At 34.7% G+C, this 23991-nt stretch overlaps 1 long non-coding RNA gene across 1 annotated transcript; it reads right to left on the bottom strand.

The window, feature by feature from the left end:
* Positions 1 to 238: 238 nt before the first annotated feature.
* On the bottom strand, positions 239 to 1563 carry LOC133198583 (uncharacterized). The gene is made up of 4 exons (XR_009722504.1): positions 1524 to 1563; positions 1027 to 1129; positions 639 to 728; positions 239 to 306 (listed from the first exon to the last, which is right to left on the bottom strand). It is a non-coding gene; the product is annotated as an uncharacterized LOC133198583 (long non-coding RNA).
* Between the last annotated feature and the right edge of the window lie 22428 nt (positions 1564 to 23991).

Raw genomic sequence — 23991 nt, 5'->3', positions numbered from 1 at the left:
AATACCTAAGTGACCGAGACAATTCTTTTGTCATTAGTATTGCCCCTTTTTTTCTACATACAGTTGAATTGTTTTGATGTCAAAAAATCTAATAAATTTTCAATAAGATTTCATGTTGGTATAAATAATACACACATCACTGACATACATATATATATATATATATTTTACTGTTTTCTTCATGGCAAGTGGGCCTTGTTTTTCTCCTGCTGCTATGTGGAGTTGTAGAGATTATTTAGTCTGTTCTGTAGGTTCTCTCTGTTTTTGTTGTAGTTCTACAACATGGTAAAATTAATCCAAAGATTCCTTAAAATGAAAAATAAAATTCTAAAGATCTATGAGTATAACACAAATAAATTAAAGTAAAATATAACAATATCTAAAATGTGCTTTCTGATTAAATTAGAAAGAGATTTTAGAAGTATTGATATGCTTCAAATATTACTTCAAGTATTGATTTACTTGGTATTTAACTGCATAAAAAACATTGATGTCAAGAATAAGTGGCTTAAGAGATTTTGATGCATTGTGGAAACAGTTACTTTTCTTTTGCAGTTCCCTTTCTCCATAATCATGTGTACATTACATAACTAACTGGAAAACTCAAGTGTGGTGATGTTCCTTTTGTATATACATACATGTAGCCTGTTGACAATTCATTTTCACATTCTGTTATGACACACGGGTGAAGATTCTTTTCTGTTTCCTTGTGTGCTCCATCATTGATCCTGAATGCATGTAATATTTTATTAAAATATAAATACATGTAATGCATTTGACTTGGAATGTTTTAAATGCTTTTAAAATCTTGATCTCATAAATAAATTTATAGTTAACTATCCTCAGCATTTTCACTAACACTAAATATCAATTGACAATAGTACAGAAATCACTATTCATCTGTGATTTTACTATGTCAAGTTTTCATGGTATAATGATATCTTCACTTGAATAAAAACATACTGGCTTTGTAATTAGGTTTCTTCATAACAGATACTTTTCTTAACATAATATCAGTAAGCTTACAACTCGTCTCGATAATTCCAAAGAAGCCTTTCTTGATGACTGTGACCCATCTGGGGGAACTGGACCTTGCTGTATACAGTCAGTATTTCATGGCCCATAAAAGCTACAAATAATTTAGATTCCTCAAGCTATATACAATCACAAAATGTTTCAAAGATAAAGCATTGTAAAATTACCCACAAAAATGTTTTGCAGCATTCTCATTTAATATCGAGAATTAGATTCAGTTCACCGAGATTTATAGCTTTGAACGGTTGAGTCATTGTCTGAGCACGTCTGTAAATCACTATTGTATGTCATAGAACATAATCTAAACATTGCTCTCTTTAATTGATAATTATATTATCACTAACTTTTACATTAACTTACCCGAATATCTTATTTTTTAACAGACAGTTGTGTTTCGGTCTTCCGCATGACATGCCTTTATCAGCTGTTTATGCAACGTAAACACTTGCTTTTCCGTCTTTTGGACTTAGGAAATGAACAAATCTCACCTTGTGTATTCTTTCCGGGTACCTCGTATCATTATTACATTATCCCATGCATAGGACCTCACAATTTTTCGTTACACAGCGGATATGTTGTATTAAACGATGTCATCTCGCACCTCCGACATCTGTGTGTTTTGTCGGAGGTAATGGCGGACAAAGTTTCCGCGATTCTGATTAGCTGTGCGGAGATGGCAACTGCGTCACCCGTGACGACGTGGAAGCGTGAATTGTGGTTTTGTAAATATAGAGATAGTTCGAGAACTTTTTGATCACCCCTCGTATGTCGAATATGTAGTTTCTGAACCTTGGATTTGAATCAGCTTGCCTAATCCAACTTTTCATATTTCAATACTTCTTAATAATATTTACTTGAAAAACTACAAGTTGACAAAAAAAACTTTGTAATCTACACGAATTAAGAAGAAAGTTTATTAAAGTGTTTATAAAAAGAAAAGACGATAAAAGGAAAAGTGTGTGTAAAATGTGCGGAAGCTCGATTCCCAAGACTCGAAACATTTGACGAAGTTTGGGACTGATCAGGACTGCCGGAATATGAGTGTTTCTAGTCCTCTTAGGCGCTGTCCATATTTTGCTGTGCAGTGAAAATATGACCCCCCCCCCCCCTTCCACAACTACTAAAGCACCTAATTTAATTGCTCTAACGAACCCCTCACTCAAAAAGTTTTTTTTTCAATGGTTCGTGCCTAAATTTCCTTTCGAACCTTTATGTCTATCCCCAACCTCATTTCAAATTTAAGTCCATCGGATGCGGCCAGATGTCAAGGATTAAAACCCTTTTCACGCAAGGGTTCAAAAAAGAGCTGAATACTGTTGATTCGGCGTTAAACAACATTTTATATATCATGTGCACTGTTAATACAGTCGACCTTGTCTTCAAATGACTATGAAGCTTTTCGGTTAACAATAAGACAAAAACATTCATGGGACTTCCCCCATCATACACGTGAAGTCTATAAACGCGGCTGAATGTTTAAATGTAAAAACAACTTTCAACGGGTTTTCAGAAATCTTTTTCTTGCGTATAGATTTTCAGATAACAAACAGGGCGAAAAATGAATAGTAAAAATATAATAATAATAAAAAAATAAAAACAAATCCAAGAATTTATTTTAAAATGAAAATCTTTCTTTCATCTGATTTAAAACCTATTGCGACGAGGTTAAAGTCCATAAGATCGGAATTAAGTGGTGAAAAACTGTTTTAGGCGTCAAGTGCTACCATCAAAAGGAGAATGTTCAGATTGTATATAAAGCCAAAATTGATCAGAAAAAACGCATTAATTAAGGAATAACTGTCTAATTTTTTGGATTCATGATGTGATCAATCGAGTGGCTTGCGTGATAATTTGCATAAACGCCTTCGGCGTTTATGCATAAAATTATCACGCAAGCCAATCGATTGATCATCGTCATGAATCCAAAAAATCTGACAGTTATTCCTTATATTTACATGCTCCCGATTCTGCAAATTCCCGTGCCAATAGCCCCGCTTCTGTCTCTATTTGTCCCGCCCCGCACGTGATTTTTTTTTAACCGCGCCTATCGATGAACCAGTAGATTTATGTAGAAATAAAGTATTTTAACAATTTGTAATTTTATCTCAGTCAAAGACATTGGAAATGTAAATATTTTACTTTATTCTTAAATTGAAAAATGCATTTTAATATACCTCATATTATTTATTTGTGGGGACAGGCTGTGCTAAAGTCTGGCAGAAGTACTGAAACAAGAAAAAATTAGAACTCTTATACTGTCTAATTACGCTAAATTGGGTGATGTGCTATTAAAAAATGAAAATGAAATGCTGAAATATGACATATGTTAAATCTGTGACCATTTTACAAAACTCGTACGTCACTTTAACAGAGTCTGATTAATGAGAAGTCGTCATGGTTTTAAAAGTTTTAATTCCACGGGGCACTATAGGAACAACTTTGAACTCAACCTACCAAGTGCCACTTTACATGTATATACGTTGGGGCAAATCGTTTATGCTACTTTATGGACAGATGTCCTGAATTCATTTTCAAGGCCGTGCCCAGACCTTTCTCAAGTTTCATTTTTGATTTTTTTAAAGTTTATATTATTTTTTTAATTTTGTATACATTGGATTTCACTGCACTTTTGGTTTAGACTTTTTAACATTCTTTTCAAGACTGTGAATTCTCGATTTCCTTTTCTTAATTTTCATAAAGCATTAAAAAAAAACTGTTGATAATTTCTTTCATCTCATTTATTTTTAATTGTTTAAGTACAGCCAAAAGAATAAATAATGTCATTTTAAACGCCTTATTTTAGATGAAAATAATGAAATTAAACTGGACTTAATCATTGAAAAAAGATTTATTTAGAATAATTCTCGCATTTCTGATGTTGATAAAAATAATACTAACAGCATAACCTATTCTAATTTTGGGCCTGCAAATCTCTTATTTAAGCTACAAGTAAAAATAAAAATGCTTCCGAGAAAAAGTTAAACTTATAAATTTATTTATCTTCAAGTGTTTTGTCTAGAAGTGAACAATTGAAAAGGTAGATAAAATAAAATTAAAAAATACTTAACTAAATTTTATATTCACTTCAGGAATTAAAAATTTATATACGACGTATAGAATGTAAATACTGTCTGAGATTGATGTCGATGATGTATTCCTGAGAACCATTTAAACGAGTGACAATTAATTAGGGCAAGCTATTTATCGTGCATAGGCTTGTTTGTAGAACGCAATTTCTAAAATACTAAACGCAGCAAGTTTATTAAGTCACCTGAGTCAGTCAGGTGACCTATTGCTATCTGTTTTTGTCGGCCGTAAACTTTTTAACAGTCAACTAAATTATTTGGCATATTACATCAGTTGGTGAAGGGGTACAAAAATTGGTCTCTGTCCCACTAGAGCCTTAAAGAGGGGGCGGGGGGTCTAAAACCATCGAAATTATTGTTTTCTTTAAAAATCTTCTTCTTTACTCATGAACATCAAGTAGTCACACTGTTGGCATGATTGTTATAAACATTGTAGCCCTGTTCCAAGCTTGTGAATTTCATGGCCCCGGGGTTAGGTGTTCTGGAGTTATGTGGGGCTCTAATGATCATAAAATGAAAATGCATAACTTCTTTAAAAAATCTTCTTCTCTCCCCTGTATTTTTCAGAAAAAAAATTAACTAAGTGCATGATAATGATAAGCAAAGGTGCCTCTTCCAAAATTGTGAAATTTGTAGCCGAAGGGTAAGGGGTTCTGGAGTGAGGGCGGGACACTAAATGATCAATAGTGAATATGCATGAATTCTTTAAAAATCTTCTCTCCCTCAGTGTATTTAGCAGATAAACCAGATGTATGGCTGTGATGAGCAAGGGTGCCTCTTCCAAAATCGTGACATTTGTTGCCCGATGGTCAGGGGTTAAGGCGGGGCTCTAATGATCATATAGTGAAAATGCATTAATACTTTTTAAAAAGTCTTCTCTCCCGTATATTTAGAAGTTAAAATAGGTGTCTGATAATAAAAAAGGGGTGCCTCTCCCAAAATTGTGAAATTTGTGGCCGAAATGGTCAGGGATTCTTGAGTTAGTGCGGGGCTCTAGTAATCCTGTAGTGAAATGTATCAATTTGAAATTCTTTACGGTTGCTGTGTATTAAGCAAACATTCAAACTAAGTGCATATTTATGATTACCAAATGCGACTCTTCCAAAATTGAGAGAATAAGAGACCAATGTGACAGGGAATATGATTAGTATTCTAAGAGTGCTGAAGCTCTTTTGTTTTGTTTAGTCAGAATGGCGACAGTGACAAATGAGGGCAAGTACAGACAAGTAATTAGATCCGCTTTAACGTTTGTAATGAGTATTAGACTAATTATTTCTTCATTGCTGATTATCTGATTTCTCTTGTTTTATAGGGCAACAAAGCTTCGATAATCTATGAGTTTATTATTCTTTTATTAAGGTCTTCCGTCTTCACGAAAGACCCTATAGTGATTCTACTGTTTCTTATTAAGGACTTCCGTCTTCACGGAAGACCTTATCGTGATTCTACTGTTTCTTCTTCTTATTATTTTTCTAATTTTGTGGACGCGATTTCTCGAAGACTACTAAATGGATTTGAATTAAATTTGCAGAAACAATGTGTTGTAATCTGACGTTATTTTATCCGAGAGAATTTTTAGAAAGTCACTTCCGATGCCAAGTTACGGACCATTTTCTGAATTTAAAAAGACATTTTGTCCGCGAATAATCTCAAGATATCAACATGAAACTTTCAGGAATTATAGATCGTGATAAATACTAGCCAGGACGTGACCTTTCGTTCGTCGTCAATACTTCTGGTCGATACCGGATGCAAATTTTAAAAGTCATTTTTTAAAACTTGTTTGTTTTTCAATATTTTTCTTTGATATCAGTAAGGTTTATAAAGGCACTTCTAAAAAGGATCAATATATGATTTGTTTTAAAATTGATAAATTCAAACTCTAGATATTCACATTTTAAAATTTGAAGCAGGGACCAAAATGGCGGCTGCCTCCGTAAACGCCAACTAGCAGGTCGGAGTTTACGGAGAAAGCCGAGCGTCTGGTTGAACGAAACAACCATCAGGATCAATGAAATGTGAAGGCATTGTTGGATAAGCAATCACTATTTTAAGAAGTTATTACGTGGCAAATGCATGCAAGGCTTGTGTCATACAACATGAATAGAAATTTTTTAGGTGTCTTTACAACGAGCAGATATAAACATGATAAATGTAATTTTACGTGCAAAGAATATCACATTTAAGGATGGTTATTCGGATAGAAGACCTCTCGTTGCTCGCAACGAGTATCTAGTTATTATTAATATCTTTGTAAAATTCACTTCCGGTCGCGTGTTTGTCTGTCCTCAAAATGAGAAGTTGTCTGAGCAAGATCTCGAAAACGGTAAGAGATTAAGACACCAAACTTTTATGAGCAACAGACCATAAGATGAAGGCAAAACCATTTGGGTTCATAGCGTCAGCCGTCACTTCCGGTCGTCACAAGAAGTGATCAAAGAAATCGAAAATTTCAACTTTTCTTTTTTTTTTAATTAAAATTTGCATCACTTTATTGCATCTTTTTCGCAGATTCGAAGGATGTTGGTCCCACCAGAAACAAAAACGACAACTTCCGGTTACAAGAGAAAAAACTACATAATTTGAGTATTTTACTTTCCCATAAATATTCTTTATAGATAAAGTATTTGAAATGAATTTTAAATATGTTATTCAGATTGCGAATGTCTAGAGTAACCTTAAATATCTTTCAAAAATTCACTTCCTGTCGCATTTTTCCTGTCCTCAAAATGAGAAGTTGTCTGAGCGACATATCAAAACAGGTAAAGGATTAAAACACTAAACTTTTATGAGTAATAGACCTTGAGGAGTAGGCGAAACCTTTGGGTTAAACGCGTCAGTCGTCACTTCCGCTTGTCACAGGAAGTGATCAAAGAAATCAAAAAAATTTAACTTTTCTTTTTTAAATTAAAACTTGCATCACTTTATTGCATATCTTTCGCTGTTTTGAAATATGTTAGATTCCACCGGAAACAAAACGTCATCTTCCGGTTTTATGAGATAAACTACGTTATTTTTCTATTTAACTTTCTCATAAATATTGCTTATCGATAAAGTACTTGAAATGATTTTATGTGTGTTGTAGATACAGCAAATTTATAGAGAAAAGTCAGAGATTTTTTTATAAAATTCACTTCCGGTCGCGTGTTCACCAGTCCTCAAAATTAGAGTTTGTTCTCACAATATTGCTCGGCAACAGTAAACGACTGAAGTCTTAAACTTTCAGGACTGATAGTCAGTCATCAGTTTATTTGAATTGTGAGAAAATCTTGTATCGTCGTTACTTCCGGTCGTGACAGGAAGTGATGCAAAAAAGTGAATGGTTAATGGTTAGCACGTTGGATTTTCACGCTGACGACCAGGGTTAAATCTCCAGAGTGTCTGAATTTCTTTTATCACTTTTTCTTTTTTTTTTTTTTATTGTCAAAATGGAATGACGATGAATATACAAAAAAGATTTGCATAGTCAGTATAAAAGTTCACACGTATGTACAACTCTGACATAATTATATATTTCCTTATAGAATGCATGGAACAATTCTTATACTTCTTTCGACAGCCTGTGTAAGTAGCATACAATGAAAAACTAGTAATTACTAGTTAGTTCTTAATTATTTGATCCCTTATAATATTTCTAAAGTCTGTTTCGCCGGGTTGTTTGATTTTCAATGAATTCAGCAACTTGTACAGCTTGCAGGGCAGATCTATATTTTTTGTATACAAGTAACCTGTATTAGTAACTTGAGATGTAATACTCTGGCTTATTACTAGTAAATGTAAATTATAGCGATATTTATCAGTATATTTACATTATATTCTTTTTGTCCATTTTTAAACTATTTTAAATTATTTGATTAAACCTTGATTTTTTCCACAAGTGAACTTACAACCATAGTCTTTATAAATACTTGTTTTATATATTGATGTGATTATTTAACAGGCTATTGCGCAGTACGTACCACAGCTCCCGATAGATCCGCCCTCTTTGGAGAAGCCTGGATCTTGTCCCCTTTCCGATATAATTGCAACGTGTGAATGTAATCCATACAATATACTGTGTAGGGGGGGGGGGGGGGGCAGTGAATGTGATGGAGGCATGGTTCAATTAATTAAATTGTACAAGACAGTGTAATAATTAACTAGTTGTTCAATAGAAATAGCAGCTAAAATGAGATAAATAACGCTTTTATCATGAAAAAATTACATGCTGTTAAAAACGTTTAATAACTGTTTAAAGTGAAATACAAAACATGTTGTTAATGTGTAACAATTAGTAGGCTGTTGAAGTGAAATAAACATATTAAAGTGTAGCATCTTTCGAACTTTGATCTGTGTTTTAAAATATATTTTTAAAAAATGAATTAATCAGAATCTACTGATAATTACTTTCCATTCTCACATGAATTATTAAGAATCGCATTAATACTTTTTGAGCTCTAATTGTCGATGACCAGAAAAGATTAAGCGATGTTTATTTTTTGTGTCCATCTGTTCACATATTTTTAGAAAACCTTTTCTACCACTTTAGCCCGATTTCAATAAAATTTGATACACCACTTAAAATAAAAATTAACTACCTGAAAGATACATAATTCTGATTGAGTGTTTTCGATTTCGACCAACGATGTCCACTTGCTTTGTACCAACAGATAGATTTTTCCCTTCAAGTGCTCATCCCCCTACCGTTTTTTTTTTATTTTTAAAAATAACTACACAAAAAAGCGTATTAAAATGAACGATTTACCAATATATTTTAAAAATAAATTTATTAATAATTAAAAGAAATGTTAATTCCAACTATTGACTCGTATAGAGACGTCACCGTATGCCGGTGAAGGGCTTCAAATTTAGACCAATACTCGGTACTCAGGGCCATTGAGCAGTGAGGATTCTTTATCGTGCCAACGCCTACCGTGACACGGGACCTATGTTTTAAAGGTCATATCCGAAAGACCCTTGACTTTCACTTCTAATGCCGGGCGCTTGGCGAAGGAACTGTTACTACTTATATTTACGTCTTAAGTTTGACGCGACGCGACGAATGAGAATCGAACCCGAGCCTCCCGATCACGAGGCGAACGCCCTACCACTAGGCTACCGTGATCGGTCTAATTTCAACGAAAGCTAAAATTATCTGCATACCATTGCAATCGTTACAGGTATAACAAGCAAATTTATCCTTTCGTGTTACAGGGATTTTTTTACCCTCTGATTCCAGGGGCCGGGGCCGTCAAGATTGGGAAAAATAGCGATATTTCGTTGAAATTGGGAAAAATATCTTCATACAGATAAAAACAAGCAAACGTCAAATATTTAATCATTTTTCTTATTTCTTTTATAGTATGAAGCTGGCCTAAACCAGCTTTAGTGATAAGAAATAATAGAGACTGCTCAGGACCTTAAAAATGGTAAAGCCGCAGGGTATAATAACATTGTAAATGAACACTTTTACACAACGTTGTCATCTTTTTTACTTTTACTTAAGAAGTTCTTTAAAATAAAATTTGATAGTGGGTTTGTTCCAAATGTGTGGTTAATCGGTATTGTTTGACTAATTTATAAGAATAAGAGTGATTCAACACAGCCTGAAAATTACCGCCCTAGGCAAACTGGAGAGACTGACATGATGCACGTTTATTTATTAATTAACGATCCCGACTTTAATTTTTAAACATCGATCCCGCTTTAAAAAGTATGCATGCAACATCCATAGTATTCCGAATAACTTTTCGGAACCCCTCGGATGGCTCGTACATCGCACATAGAGGACATAAACACCTTTTTGTCATTATTTTACTTTAATAATTTACAACTTAATACTTTTTTCATATTGGGAATTTTTAGGTATAATTTTGGGGAAAACATGCACTTTTCAGCATTGGGAATGGGGCCGAATTTCGGCCCCGGAAAGACCCTAAAAAAACCCCTGCTGTTATATGGAACAGCCTTTTTTTTCAAACAGTAGCAGCTCTTTCGATAAAAAAAAAGACCAAATTGGGTTCCTTGTAGGTGAAACCATCATTTCTACTTTAGAGTTGTTAGTAGAATAAAGTTCTTTCTTGGATGATGCAGAATAACCTCCGATGTCTTGAAATGTTGTTTGAAATTTTAAAGTCTCGGCTTTTACATTTCAACTCAACGTTTCTCGACCTTGGAGGTTATCCTGTAACATTCACGAAAACGCGTACTTTATTCCTCAATTAGAATTTATTCCTATGTTTTGGGTTGAATTTTTTTTAGCAATGAAATGGTGTTCCTATGGTTGCAGCTGTAGAACTGGTTGTGTTAATCCAGTAGGTAAATCAAACGGTGGGTGTTTCTGTAGGGAGCAAAAAAAAACTTATACCTTAACTTCTGCAGAGAAAAAAAACATCATCGATTGAATTTTTTTGACCTCACTCAAATGAAGCATAGGTAAAGTAACTGACAGTACGAGTGTTGAATTTCATTTTCTTTATAGTAATGTTGTTTATCTTGTTCAACCTTCCAATCCAATTAAACTTCTTAACAGGATTTGACTACAGGGTGTTCCGTCTACCTGACCAATACACAGGGCTCACGGCTGGTGTGACCGGTCAACAGGGGATGCTTACTCCTCCTAGGCGCATGATCCCACCTCTGGAATTTCCAGGGGTCTGTGTTTTATCCTCTGTTCAAAAAATTGTATTGTTTGTAATTTTTTTTTAGATGGATCAATGTTAGTTATCTTCACCTTTTCACCTACATGTATACTCGGCACTCGGGGCCATTGAGTAATGAGTGTTCTTTATCGTGCCAACACCCACCATGACCTCGGTTTTTCCGAAAGAACCGTTACTTCAACTTCTAATGCCGGGCGCTTGGCAAAGGAACATTTATTATCTATGTTAACGCCTTAGGTTTGACGCGGCGCGGCGAACGAGAGTCGAACCCTGACCTCCCGATCACGAAGCGAACGCGCTGACAATGGGCTACCGTGACTTGTCTGTGGTAAAAGATGCAAATCATGTTTGATGTCTTATTAAGAGGACTGGGTGCTCATGGGCATTTATAATTTGTGTAAGGAAATATATCCTCAATTATTATAAAAGGAATATATGGTTTATTCTCATATAAATAATATATGCATGACTAGAAAAAGTTGGTTAATTTGTTGACAACCCAGTCTCTTTAAGGATTGTGTGAGACGGTTAAATTTTGCCAGATTTGTTCACTATGCAAACATTGGTAACTTTGCTTTCCTATTTATATGTTGATATGGGGAACGTTGTTATTAATTACTTGTCAGAAGAGGCAGTTTACATGTATCTAGTTTAGGGAAATGACTGAGCCTTGTGTCGACTTTTAGCGTAGCTTTTTTTCATTTGTCATATCCACCCTAACGTACAGAATATGTTGTGCAGTATCAAACTTTTCTTTGTCAGGCCATCTGTTTAAATCACCTGTTTATTCAAAGTTCGATGGATGGATAGTAATAATAATACTTATTATGGCAATACGTATAAATTATCAGAATGTTTCCCTATCTTTCAGGAACTATACCCTATCTATTAACAACTGGGTTTGGACGTGGAAGATTTATCTGACGTACCAAGGATACTTAATGTACAATTATAATTTTTTTGCATGTTGAAAATAAAAAGGAATATCCTGAAATTATTGCTTTAATTATTGTGATCGGCTTCAACCGAACACAGTTGATTCCATATGCAGCATCCGGCTATTTGAGCACAAGACGCCCTGCACTACTTTGTTTATTATTCATTGACAGCTTTTATGTAAATCTTTTATAATTAAGTACTAAGAAGCATTATTTGAATGCATTTAGCTTGAGAAGCTTACATTTTTACAGTGACTTGGTGAATAAACTTGTTGTTTGCTATATGTGCTTAAGAATTTCATTCGGAAGTACACTTCTCTTACTAAAATTTATTCGTTCATTGGCATTTCGGAAAGCAATAAAACATTCACGATCATCGAATACAGAAAGCACGACTTATTTTAATGTCTACTTTAAGCATGGTGGAAGTGCAGCAGTTTATCACCTCAAATGTTTCAAATCATGCCACATATACCTCCGCAGAATATCCTGCGGAGGAACAGTCTTCATTTGAAGAAAATAATAAAAGTGATTGGTCAGCAAGACTTGCTGTTTCTTTCACCACTGACTGTGACACAAGATTAACTCTGGACAAGTCGACGTCATAGAAGCAAATGGTCGTATGTGGTAGATACAACCCAAAATACGTTATCTATATCTAATTGGTTAAATTTATCACATATCAAAAGGTCGTAACTGTAGCTCCATGAATTAAAGAGGTATACTGAGTTCAATTTTGTCGTATGTGAAAAGAAATTATTTTTTGTAATATGTATAAAGTCCTAACTACATTCCCTACAGAAGCAAAAGGTTGTTAGTGGCACATACGACAATTGAGATGATAGAAACTACGAAACTTATTCGAACTGTAGGTCTTAACTACCACTTAAGACCTTTGAAAACTTTTGCGAGATTTTAAAACCGTTTTAATAGTATATGTGAGTAATTTTTAGCATTTTTGTGATGATATAATTGGTATTTCACTAAAATAAACATCCAATAAACCAGTGATCTATCTACACTATGCTCAATAGTCATTCTACCCCAGAATCCAGAGAGAAAGGATGTGAATTTTAGCAGCAACATTGGTGAGAAAAAATTATATTAAAATTTAGGATTTTCCATCACATCTCAATATAAACAACAAATGACTCTTTACTGTAATTATATAATGCATATTGCTTCATAAAGGTTTTATTTGAAAAATGAATATTATTGTAAGCACTTTATTATATGAAAAGGTCATAAGTGAAACAAAATTTGAGTTATTGTTTTAAAATAGACTACTGTACTGCAATAAAGGCTTTAAAAAGACTGAATTAAAATGTTTTTTTATTATATCGCCATTCATTTGTGTGAACAATTGCAAATGAATTCAATTTATTTTTTCTCCAAAAGGTTGTAACTGCCACAGATGACAGATTGTGAGTATTGTAAAAGGGTCATTGTAGCATTAAGAGAATTGGAGGCTCAGCAGGAAATAGTTTTTAACGACTATACCTTTGCCTGTACAACTCTAAGAGAGCAAGTATTACAACCCTCTATATCAATTGAAATAAAATTAATGTGGGCCAGCCATGTAGTAAATGGTAGAATGAGACTTGATGCACTTTATGATAGGATAAAATATAGGAACAAAACAATTAAAGAACATTTAGAAACTGGTCACATTGCGCAAAATTTTTGATATGGCAGAGCCTGAGAAAGACTTTGACAGTGATGAGGATTTCATATTACGTCAAGCTTTCCAAGGGGAAAGTAATGATTCAGATAGCGATGATATCCCGTTGGCAAAATACAGAAAACTTTTAAATAAACACGTTAAAAAGAAAACCTATACGGGTAGTAAAAAATACCGTAAATCCACCAATGTGAATGCTAAGTCATATAACAATACACAAGAAAAAAAATTGTGGCAATAGAAGACAAACACAAAAACACGCAAATCAATGTATGTGTAAAAGAAAGCACACAAGACGATGGTGTATCAACAAAGGGCACACGAGACAATAAAATGCCAAAAGAAGCCACCACAGACAATACAATGTCTACAGAGAAAACAAGATGTAACAAAATACCAACAGAGGAAATGCAATGCAGCACTGCCACAATAAAAGATACACAAACCAAAACTGTAATAACAGAGAACTTACAAAACAATTCAATGTATCAGAGAGTACACAAGAGAACACAGTGGCATTAGAGAGTGCACAAGAGAACACAGTAGCATTAGAGAGTACACAAGAGAACACAGTGGCATTAGAGAGTACACAAGAGAACACAGTGACATTAGAGAGTACACAAGAGAACACATTAGCATTAGAGAGCACACAAGAGAACACAATGGCATTAAAGAGTACACAAGAGAACACAGTAGCATTAGAGAGTACACAAGAGAACACAGTGGCATTAGAGAGAACACAAGAGAACACAGTGACATTAGAGAGTACACAAGAGAACACATTGGCATTATAGAGTACACAAGAGAATACAATGGCATTAAAGAGTACACAAGAGAACACAGTGACATTAGAGAGTACACAAGAGAACACATTGGCATTAGAGAGTACAAAAAAGAAAACAGTGGCATTAGAGAGTACACAAGAGAACACAGTGGCATTAGTGGGTACAAAGCTGAACCATGTTCTTACCAATGGTACCAAAGAAAACACAAAGGACAGACAAGTTACAGAGGACTTACAAGAGAAGACAGTTGTTTTGGAGGATACACAGAACAAAGTCGTTACATATTTAATTAACGAGACACAAGTTTCTAATAATATTGTTTTAACAAAAGGCACACAAGATGATACAGTATCTATTGAAAGCCTGAATACTTCTTTATCAGTAGATCAACTAGGCCAAATACTAAGTGTCCTTGGTGACATTCCATGCGATGAAGTAATAGTAGAGCTCACATCTATCAATGCAGAAAATAATGAAATAAATTTGAGAGAATCTGAAAACTGTCTAACAGGTGCACAGGGAACAGAAAGTCAGAGGACTGGAAGATATCCAACCACAGATACCGGTACACTAAAGTCTAAAAAACAGCATGATAGCAGCTCTGATCAATTCGATGATTCATCAGATGAGTATGTACCTCCAAACAGAAGTAAGAGAAAACGAATTAGTTCTGATTCTTCCTCTGACAGTTCGAGCTCTTCAAGGGAAAGGAAGAGGAAAATTAAATCTAGAAAGAAGAAGAACGGTATTGAAGCAGACAAAAAGAAACTTGAAGACAACAATAACAGTGTTAATGAATCTTCCTCCGGTGTATCTGGTCAAGTGAAATCAAGAAGAAAACAAAGAAATCCATCTGAATGGAAAAGAAACAGAACAAAACATCTCCGCAACAAAGGAAAGACATATACAAACAATAGAGGCATTGTAATTCCTGCAAGAAAATCACGAGAATTAACTTGTAAATGTAAGTACAAATGCTCAAACAAAATTACAAAAAGCAAAATGTCAGAAATATTTCAAAATTGCTGGAGCCTATCATACGATCGCCAAAGAGATTTCATAAGGTGTAATGCAATAATGACTGAAAAGCGTAGAAAGACAAAAAATCCAGAAGAAGAGTCAAGAAGAAAACACACAATTCACTACTATCTGCCTATTGATGAATGTAAGGTAGAGGTGTGCAAAAAGACATTTTTAGGAACATTAGATATTGGTGAAAAAACAGTAACCTATACGTTAAAGAAGAAAAAGAACCCCTTCACGTCCACAGACAATAGGGGGAAACATGTTCCGAAAAATAAAATCTCAGATGAAGACAAACAGCTAATCAGGGAACACATTCGTTCATTTCCGAAAACAGAATCGCACTATTGTAGAAAATCAACTCAGCGAGAATATTTGGACAGCTCTCTCTCCATTAGAAAAATGTATAGTCTGTACGTCGAAAAATGTAAAGACGATCACAAGAAGGCACAAAAGTTCTGGCTGTATGATAAAATTTTCGCGACCGAATTCAACTTAGGGTTTCACAAACCCAAAAAGGATATATGTTCATTTTGTGATGCATATGGGAAAATGTCAGAAAAAGAAAAACAGGAAAATAAGCATGAATTTGATAAGCATCAGCAACGAAAGCAGGAAGCAAGAATGAAAAAACAAGAAGATAAACAAAGAGCAACAGAGAATGAAATGATCAAAACCATAAACTTTGATTTGCAGAAGGTACTTGTTACCCCCAAGGCTCAAATAAATGAATTGTACTACAGCAGAAAACTTGCTACTACAACTTCACTATATTTGATGTTGTTACCAAAGAAACTGTTTGTAACATGTGGTGGGAAACCGTAGCAAAGCGGGGAAGTTGTGAAATAGCTTCCTGTCTGTTAGATTACAACAAAAGTGTTGGATCTATTGAAGAGCTAATGTACTATTCAGATAGTTGCACTGGGCAGCAGAGAAATTTACCATTTAGTGGAATGTGCCTCTACTCTGTTATTAATTTTCCCATTCAAAAAATAACACACAATTATTTTGAACGTGGACACTCACAGATGGAGGGGGATTCTGTTCATGCCGTGATTGAAAGATCAACAAAACATTCAGATATGTTTTCCCCAACTGATTGGATGCATGGTGTCCGCAATGCAAAAGTAAACCCACCTAGGTATGAAGTGAAGGAGTTGGAAAATAAGGATGTTAAGGATTTCAAAGAGCTTGCAGATGATTGCATAGGCAACAGGAACCACGCAGAAGATGGATCAAGAGTAAAAATAATATTCATTCATTCCAGTATCGAAAGGAAGAGCCATCCAAGATATTCTTTAAATACGAAATCAGTCAACCAGAATATAATTCCATTGATATTCGAAGTGGACGAACCAGAGGGGCCAAACTTAAAAACATGAAAAAATACCATTGAAACCACTCTACTCCTCTTTAGTCCCAATCTCAGATGCCAAATTCAAAGACTTAATGAGTCTGTGCAAGAAAAATGTGATTCCCCACATTTACCACAATTTTTACTCCCAGCTCCCTCATAAGGGAAGTGTCTGCAACATGTTGGAAGAACCTGATGAAAATGACGATTCAGATTGACTCTTATTCCCATAAAACTCATGACAGGGACACTCTTTTGCTGTTCAATTTGTTTATTTTTTGTTTTGTTTTGCCAAGTAGCATTTCAAATACACTCCAAATTGTAAATCGTACAGAAAATATTTTTAACCTGCTTTATGAACAATTTTCTTACTCATTATCTTTCTAGATGTTGATGCTTCAGGTTGTAGACTAACGGACAGCGTAAAGTTGTAGACTAACGGTCAGCGTAGCAAGTTAACATTATGTAACAATTCTCAAGAGTAAAAAAAAATACATATTTGTAATGTATCCCTACATTAGCATTCTAATTAAGTGATTATGTATAAAAACTCAAATTGTTTTTGACCTTATTATAATTTATTTTCATTCATTTTTAACAAACTGCTGATTCAGTTTATAAAATTGGTTACGTTGTTTTGATAAATGAATATTAAAGACATTTCTTTGTTTTGATTTATTAGCAAATATCTGTTAGTTGAGTAACATGATCGACGTCGTGATAAAAACATATTGTCACTTAAATATAATTCACTTAGGTTAAATGGTATTGTTCTAATTACTAATATGCAGAAAGGTAGAATGTGGAAGTTACGATCTTTATCCCCGTAAAAATAAATATATACTTCAAAGGCAAAAGGTCATATGTGTAAAAAATTAATAAAAAAGTTGGTATAAAACAAATGTTATAACTTTTTCATCACTATCTAAAGATGTTTAGCTATTCTGCACAATACTGAAAAGTTTTAAAGAACACCTTTAGTTTTTCCACTAATGAAACAGTTTTTTGCATTTTTCTCTCTTATTTGAAATCAATGGATGTACAGACTTACGACCTTTTGCCTCTATGGCGACGAAGTGTAGCTCTAAAAAAGGGGGAAGAATGCCTATGCCGAGGTTTCTGTGAAAGGGTCGTCATGAATTGGTAATGCAGTTATTTAAAAATTGTCTTTAACAAGAACAATATGTCCCTAACCCAACAATAGAGAATGCTTTCCAGGCCCGTAGGAAGCAATTTCAGTTGGGGGGGGGGGGCACAGCCATACATTTTTCAGTTGACAGTTGAGGGGGCACTACCAAAAATTTCCTGACAAGCAAAAAAAAAAAGGTCATCAGACGTTTTTATTGAGGGGGCACAAGCATAAAGTACCTATGTTTACTAAAGTAATCTATATATCGGCAAAATTATTGGGGGGGAGGGGGGGCACGGCCTCCCCGTGCCCCCCCCCCCCCGGTTCCTACGGCCATGCTTTCCCTTACATTCCCTTTAACGAGTTCTTTCTCTTTCATTGCATTCCTCTGTCCATCCATCATTCTATCTCAAGTTTTCCTGACTTATTTGCTATGCTTGCAGACATTGAAATAATTTTTGGTGTGCTGTTTGACATGGATGACACACAGATCAAGTTCGTCTTTAAATTATCCCACTTTCAGCAGAGTAATAGCCCTTTGATTTTAATTTCTCAGAATTTTTTCCTGACTATTCTAATTTAAGCTTGCAGACATTGAGGTGATTTTTAGCTCACCTGAGTCACTCAGGTGACCTATAGCTATCTGTTTTCGTCCGTCGGTCGTAAACTTTTGAACATTTTTAGCTTCTTCTCTAAAACCACTGAACCAATTGCAACCAATTTTAGCATATAGCATCTATGAGTGAAGGGGAGTAAAAATTGTGAAATTCATGGCCCCTGCCCTCCTGGGGCCTGAGGGGTGGGGCTAAAACCATCAAAATTAATGCAATCTTTAAAAATGTTCTTCTTTACTCCTGAACATCAAGTAGACAAACTGTTTGCATGATTGTAATAAGCATTGAGCCCTTTACTAAAATTTTGAAATTCATGGCCCCTGGGTCAGGGGTTCTGGCACTAGGGCGGGGCTCTAATGATTATATAGTGAAATGCATTAATTCGTTAAAAATCTTCTCCTCTGCTCCGACTGAGCTGATGAACTAAGTACATAGTTATGATGAGGAAGAGTGCCTCTTCCAAAATTGTGAATTTCATGGCCCCTGGGTCAAGGGTTCTGGTGTTAGGGCGGGACTCTATTGATTATATATAGTGAAAATGCATTAATTCTTTGAAAATCTTCTGTTCCTGGGTATTAAGCAAATAAACTAAGTACATAGTTATGATGAGGAAGAGTGCCTTTTTCAAAATTGTGAATTTCATGGCCCCTGGTCAGGGGTTCTGGTGTTAGGGCTGGGCTCTAATGTTTATACAGTGAAAATGCATTCATTCTTTAAAAATCTTCTCCTCTGCCCTCTGAGTATTAAGCCAATGAACCAAATAATAGTTATGATCAGAAAGAGTACTTCTTTCAAAATTATGAATTTCAGGGCCCCTGGATCAGGGGTTCTGGTGTTAGGGTGGGGCTGTAATGATTCTATAGTGAAAATGCATTAATTATTTGAAAATCTTCTCTGCTCCTGGGTATTAAGCCAATAAACCAAGTACAAAGTTATGATGAGAAAAAGTGCCTCTTTCAAAATTGTGAATTTCATGGCCCCTGGGTCAAGGGTTTCTGGTGTTAGGGCGGGGCTCTATAGATTCTATAGTGAAAATGCCTTAATTCTTTGAAAATCTTCTCTGCCCCTGGATATTAAGCCGATGAACTAAGTACATAGTATTGATGAGGAAGAGTGCCTCTTCCAAAATTGTGAATTTCATGGGCCCTGGTGTTAGGGTGGGGCTCTAATGATTATATAGTGAAAATGCATTAATTCGTTGTAAATCTTCTCCTCTGCTCCTGGGTATTAAGCCGATGAACTAAGTACGTTGTTATGATGAGGAAGAGTGCCTCTTTCACAATTGTGAATTTCATGGCCCCTGGGTCAGGGATTCTTGTGCTCTATGTGGGGTGCTATTGATTAATTAGCAAAATGCATTAATGCTTTGAAAGTCTTCGCCTCTGCCCTCGAGTACTAAGCAAACAAACTAAATGCAATGATATCAATGTAAATGTATTAAATATAATTATAAGTAAACGTGCCTTAAGCTTTTCTTTGCTCCTGTGTATCTAGGAGGCAAACAAAGTACACAATTGTAATAAGCAAATGAGAGTTACTACCCTTTGCTATATGTTGTTTATATAAAAATCCTTGTATATAAATTAATTATCAGGTTACTTGATTGAATGAGAATACAAGAAAGAATGTTATATATTGCATATAGAAACAAAATAAAGATGAATGTTTGGTTTAAATGAGCAAAGCATGCTCAAAGTCAGATGCTTGCCTGGAAATCAAATATAAAAGATTATTTATATACTTAGCAAAAGTAGTAATTGTTCTCGGTATGTTTACACTGTGGTGATCTGTTTGACAGTAGATGAGTTATTGTCATTGGTAGAGTTATGGTTGACAAGAGACTGGATAAAGTTGATTTATACTTTAACAAAGTGAACAAAGAATCACAGAGAGCCAGGGTGACTTATTGTAGTTAGTGACAAGTGGCAAATAGCCACGTTGTATACCCAAGTATGTGTGTACTGAACTGTAGCACTAGGCAAGTGCCAAATATATTGAATACCTTACACAATAGGCAAGTGTCCATTGTATTTGTATATTCTGCATTCATTATCATCCATGTAAGACTTGGGAAAATAGAAGTAAAACTCTGATCCTAAGGAGGTCACTCGGGTCTAGCACGTTACAGTAAGCAAGGGTATTTTGACCAGATTTTGGAAATTCTTGGACAACATTACTTGTCTATCAGTTAATTTTATTTTATACTTTTATGGATCCTTTACAGTGTTGTATTATACTCAGGTGACCGTTAAGGCCCTTGGATTTCTTGTTGAGAATCGGAAGGGATAATAGTTCAAACGTTTTCATTCCTCGACGCAATATTCTGTACATTCGTATTCACAATATTTTCGGTACGATCAAGGAATGTTTGACAGAGTTATGCCCCTTGGACTTAGAAAAATTCCAATTATTTGCAGTTTCCGTTCACTTTCTTTGCACAGATTGCACGTGCTAAAATGAAATTTGGTATACAGATTTATCATAAAAATATCTAGGTCAAGTTCTGTTTTGGGTACAATCGAAAAATTTTTGACAGAATTACATGTATGCCCTTGGACTTAGAAAAATATAAATTATCTTGGATGGGGGGGGGGGGATAAGTGTTTTAAAAACATCTCTTTTTATCTATAGTTTGTGGCCTTAATGTTCAGGGCCCGGTTTTTCAAAAGGTGGTTAACTCTGACCTGATTCTATTTAATTATTCCAAAATGTTTATAAATGAACATAAATCTTGCAATATTTGTGTGGGGTTCATCTTTGTCAAGTGTCTAAATTGCCTACTATCTTGCTAATCGGACAGTGGCAAATTTAGATGCACGTATTTTATGTTTCGGTGACTTTATCAACGTTTCAACTGTCTTACACTTAACATACTCTATAGCTTTTGAAAAGAGTATAGTTTCTAAGGCTGTGAAAGATGTCACCAATGCAATTGCTGAAAGGACAGGACAATTCAGTAAATGTCCAGTAACTGCGAGTACGAGGGCGACTATAAAGACGAATTTTACCAGCAAGCCAGGGTTCCCAATGCTATAGGCTGTATTGACAGCACACGTGTCAGAATCGTAACACCCTCCACTGACGCCTATGTCAACAGGAAAGTGTTAAGTAGCCTAAACATCTAAGCTTTCTGCGATCACGAAGGCAAATAAGAATAGACATCAACCCTGTACCCGTTGCATCATTTAAAATACTTAACGTTTTCAGTGCTATAAAACATGTTTTTCTGCAATTTTGGTGACAGATATAGTCAATAAAACTTCTAGACAACAGATAAAATTTACTTATAATGATTTTGATAATTATCTGTGGTATTTATGATGAGAAAGATTTATGTCCCTTCGTGAAAATGATTGATTGATTGTATGTTTTACGTCCCGATCGAGAATTTTTTACTGATATAGAGAGACGTCACCATATACTGGTGAAGGGGTTCAAATTTAGACCTTTACTCGGCACTCAGTGCCATTGAGCAGTGAGGGTTCTTTATCGTGCCAACGCCTACAGTTACACGGGGCCTCGGTTTTTAAGGTCTCATCCGGAGGACCCGCAACTTTCACTCAAATCGCCGAGCGCTTGGCGAAGGAAAAGTTGCTATCTATTTTTTTATCGACTTAGGACAGTCGCGGCCGTGATTCGAACACACGACCTTCCGTTCAGGCCATTCCAAGTTTTTTCTATGTTTAGCGTCAGCGTGCGCCTTCAGAAAAAAACAAACAAAATCAGGAGTCCTAAAATTGATTATTTTGGTCAAAATCTCGGAAATTTGTTAGGTTCTTTAAATATTTCTCTCTAGTGTGTCATATGATGTATATTTTAAGCATTTGATACCTTGATTTTACAAAACAAAAGATAGTTCTATGAGAAAAATAGATTCATGAAATCAAATTCTTTGAATGATGTCATTTTTATTACTGTAAAGTCTGTGTTTTATTTATTGGCTTGTGTGATTTTTGCGAATAGGTAGGTAGGTTTTTGAAAGATGGATGGACGCTAAACAGAGAAAAAACTTGGAATGGCCTCACGGAGCGAGCGCTCTACCGACTGAGCTACCATGACGATCGTGAAAATGAAGTGGCGGATCTAATAGAAATATATATCGTCTCTCTGCCTTAAAACAAGTTACAACTTGATGAACAAAGGAATAAATTTAATACAAGTTTCATAGTACCTGTTCCATTAAGTTATATTAGTTATTTCAGAATATAATATTTCTATATATTTTCATAAAATAAATATTTTTTACATAGAATTAATTTTTAAAAAACATCACACATGTGCCTTAGTTCATGTGAATGTTAAACCTAATGGACTATAAGTGACTATATCTAAATATTTATCATGCAATTTAGAGAGAGCCAAGTTTTAACTGAACTGATAGTAGTAACAAATTATAACAATGAATCTATCATAATCATCAATATAAAATCATTTACAAATGTATTGGTATGTCATATCTCAATTATTATAAAGAAAGAATATTCAGTTCTATAGTTCAACTCTGCAATGAATTAAAGAAGGAGGCTTAATTTAAATGATTTTTATGAAGTAAAAAAAAACTAATTTAATGTTTTATACACATTTTTGTGCAATATCTTATGCATTCATTTATAGTATATATATGTGTGTGTGTGTGTGTGTGTGAAAATTAAAACTAGAACCGTCCAAAATGGACGAAGGCCTCCGCTGGGTTTTTCAGAGAAGGTGAAAAGTCACTAATACTAGTATTTGATGGATGTAAGAGTTGGTCACAATTTGTTTGAAGATTTAGAGTGAAAATTTACAGGTAATTGCTCATTATATTTTTAATGAATGAAACTAAGGCGCAGTCTAATAAAACATATATACTAGTAATAACATTGTTTTTATTACACCTCAGGTCATAAGTTATCTTTGAAAGGAAACTCCCAACATTATTCTCCATAAGAAAGGTACGGACTGGACATGATTTATGAACTTTTTGTCAGTAACCTTGAACCTGCGCAAATGACCTTGAGTCAATGTCATGACACAACCTCAGGTCATAAGCAACCTTTGTGTAAAATGGGAACTCACCAAGTTTATCCTTAAGAAAGATATGGACCGGGCACGAATTATGAACCTTTTTCTTTCACTGACCTTGACATCCATTTTTCCTACAGTGAGTATAGGTCAAGATCATGACACACTCTCAGGTCCTGAACAATCTTTGTGTGAAGTAGCAGATATGGACCGGACACGTTTCACAGACAGACAGACGGACAAGGTGATTCCTTTATACCCCCCCCCCCCCCAAAAAAAAAACTTTGCGGGACGTATAATAAACATTTTTGTTACAGGAAGATTTACAAATGTGAATGCTTATTGGCCTGGCTCCGTGCATGAAGCTCATATTTTCAGAACATCCAGGTAACTCAGATTAATAAACAAGGAAGATTAACACATGTATGTCATATACATATAGTTTTGATGATCAAACAATTTATGTTTATAAGAATTTTCGTCTTTGTATTGTATTCTGCTATGATACAGATTTCCAAGTTTTTCTAAGTAAGCTTGTTGAACTGTTTAGTTCTGCTTGCATCTCAAAATTACAGCTATCTACTCTTAATAAAATCAGATTTATGTGGTTATTTGAGACATTAAATAAACCAGATTAAATTAGGTGAAGAGGGTAAAAAAAAGTTGAACAATTTGGTCAAGAGAGTGAAAAAGTTTCTTTTTTT

Source organism: Saccostrea echinata, unplaced genomic scaffold (genome assembly GCF_033153115.1).
Source record: "Saccostrea echinata isolate AGI-Se365-2 ecotype Australia unplaced genomic scaffold, CSIRO_AGI_Sech_v1 ptg000033l, whole genome shotgun sequence".
Classification (NCBI taxonomy): Eukaryota; Metazoa; Mollusca; class Bivalvia; order Ostreida; family Ostreidae; genus Saccostrea; species Saccostrea echinata.
This window is presented reverse-complemented; position numbering and strand designations above follow the sequence as displayed.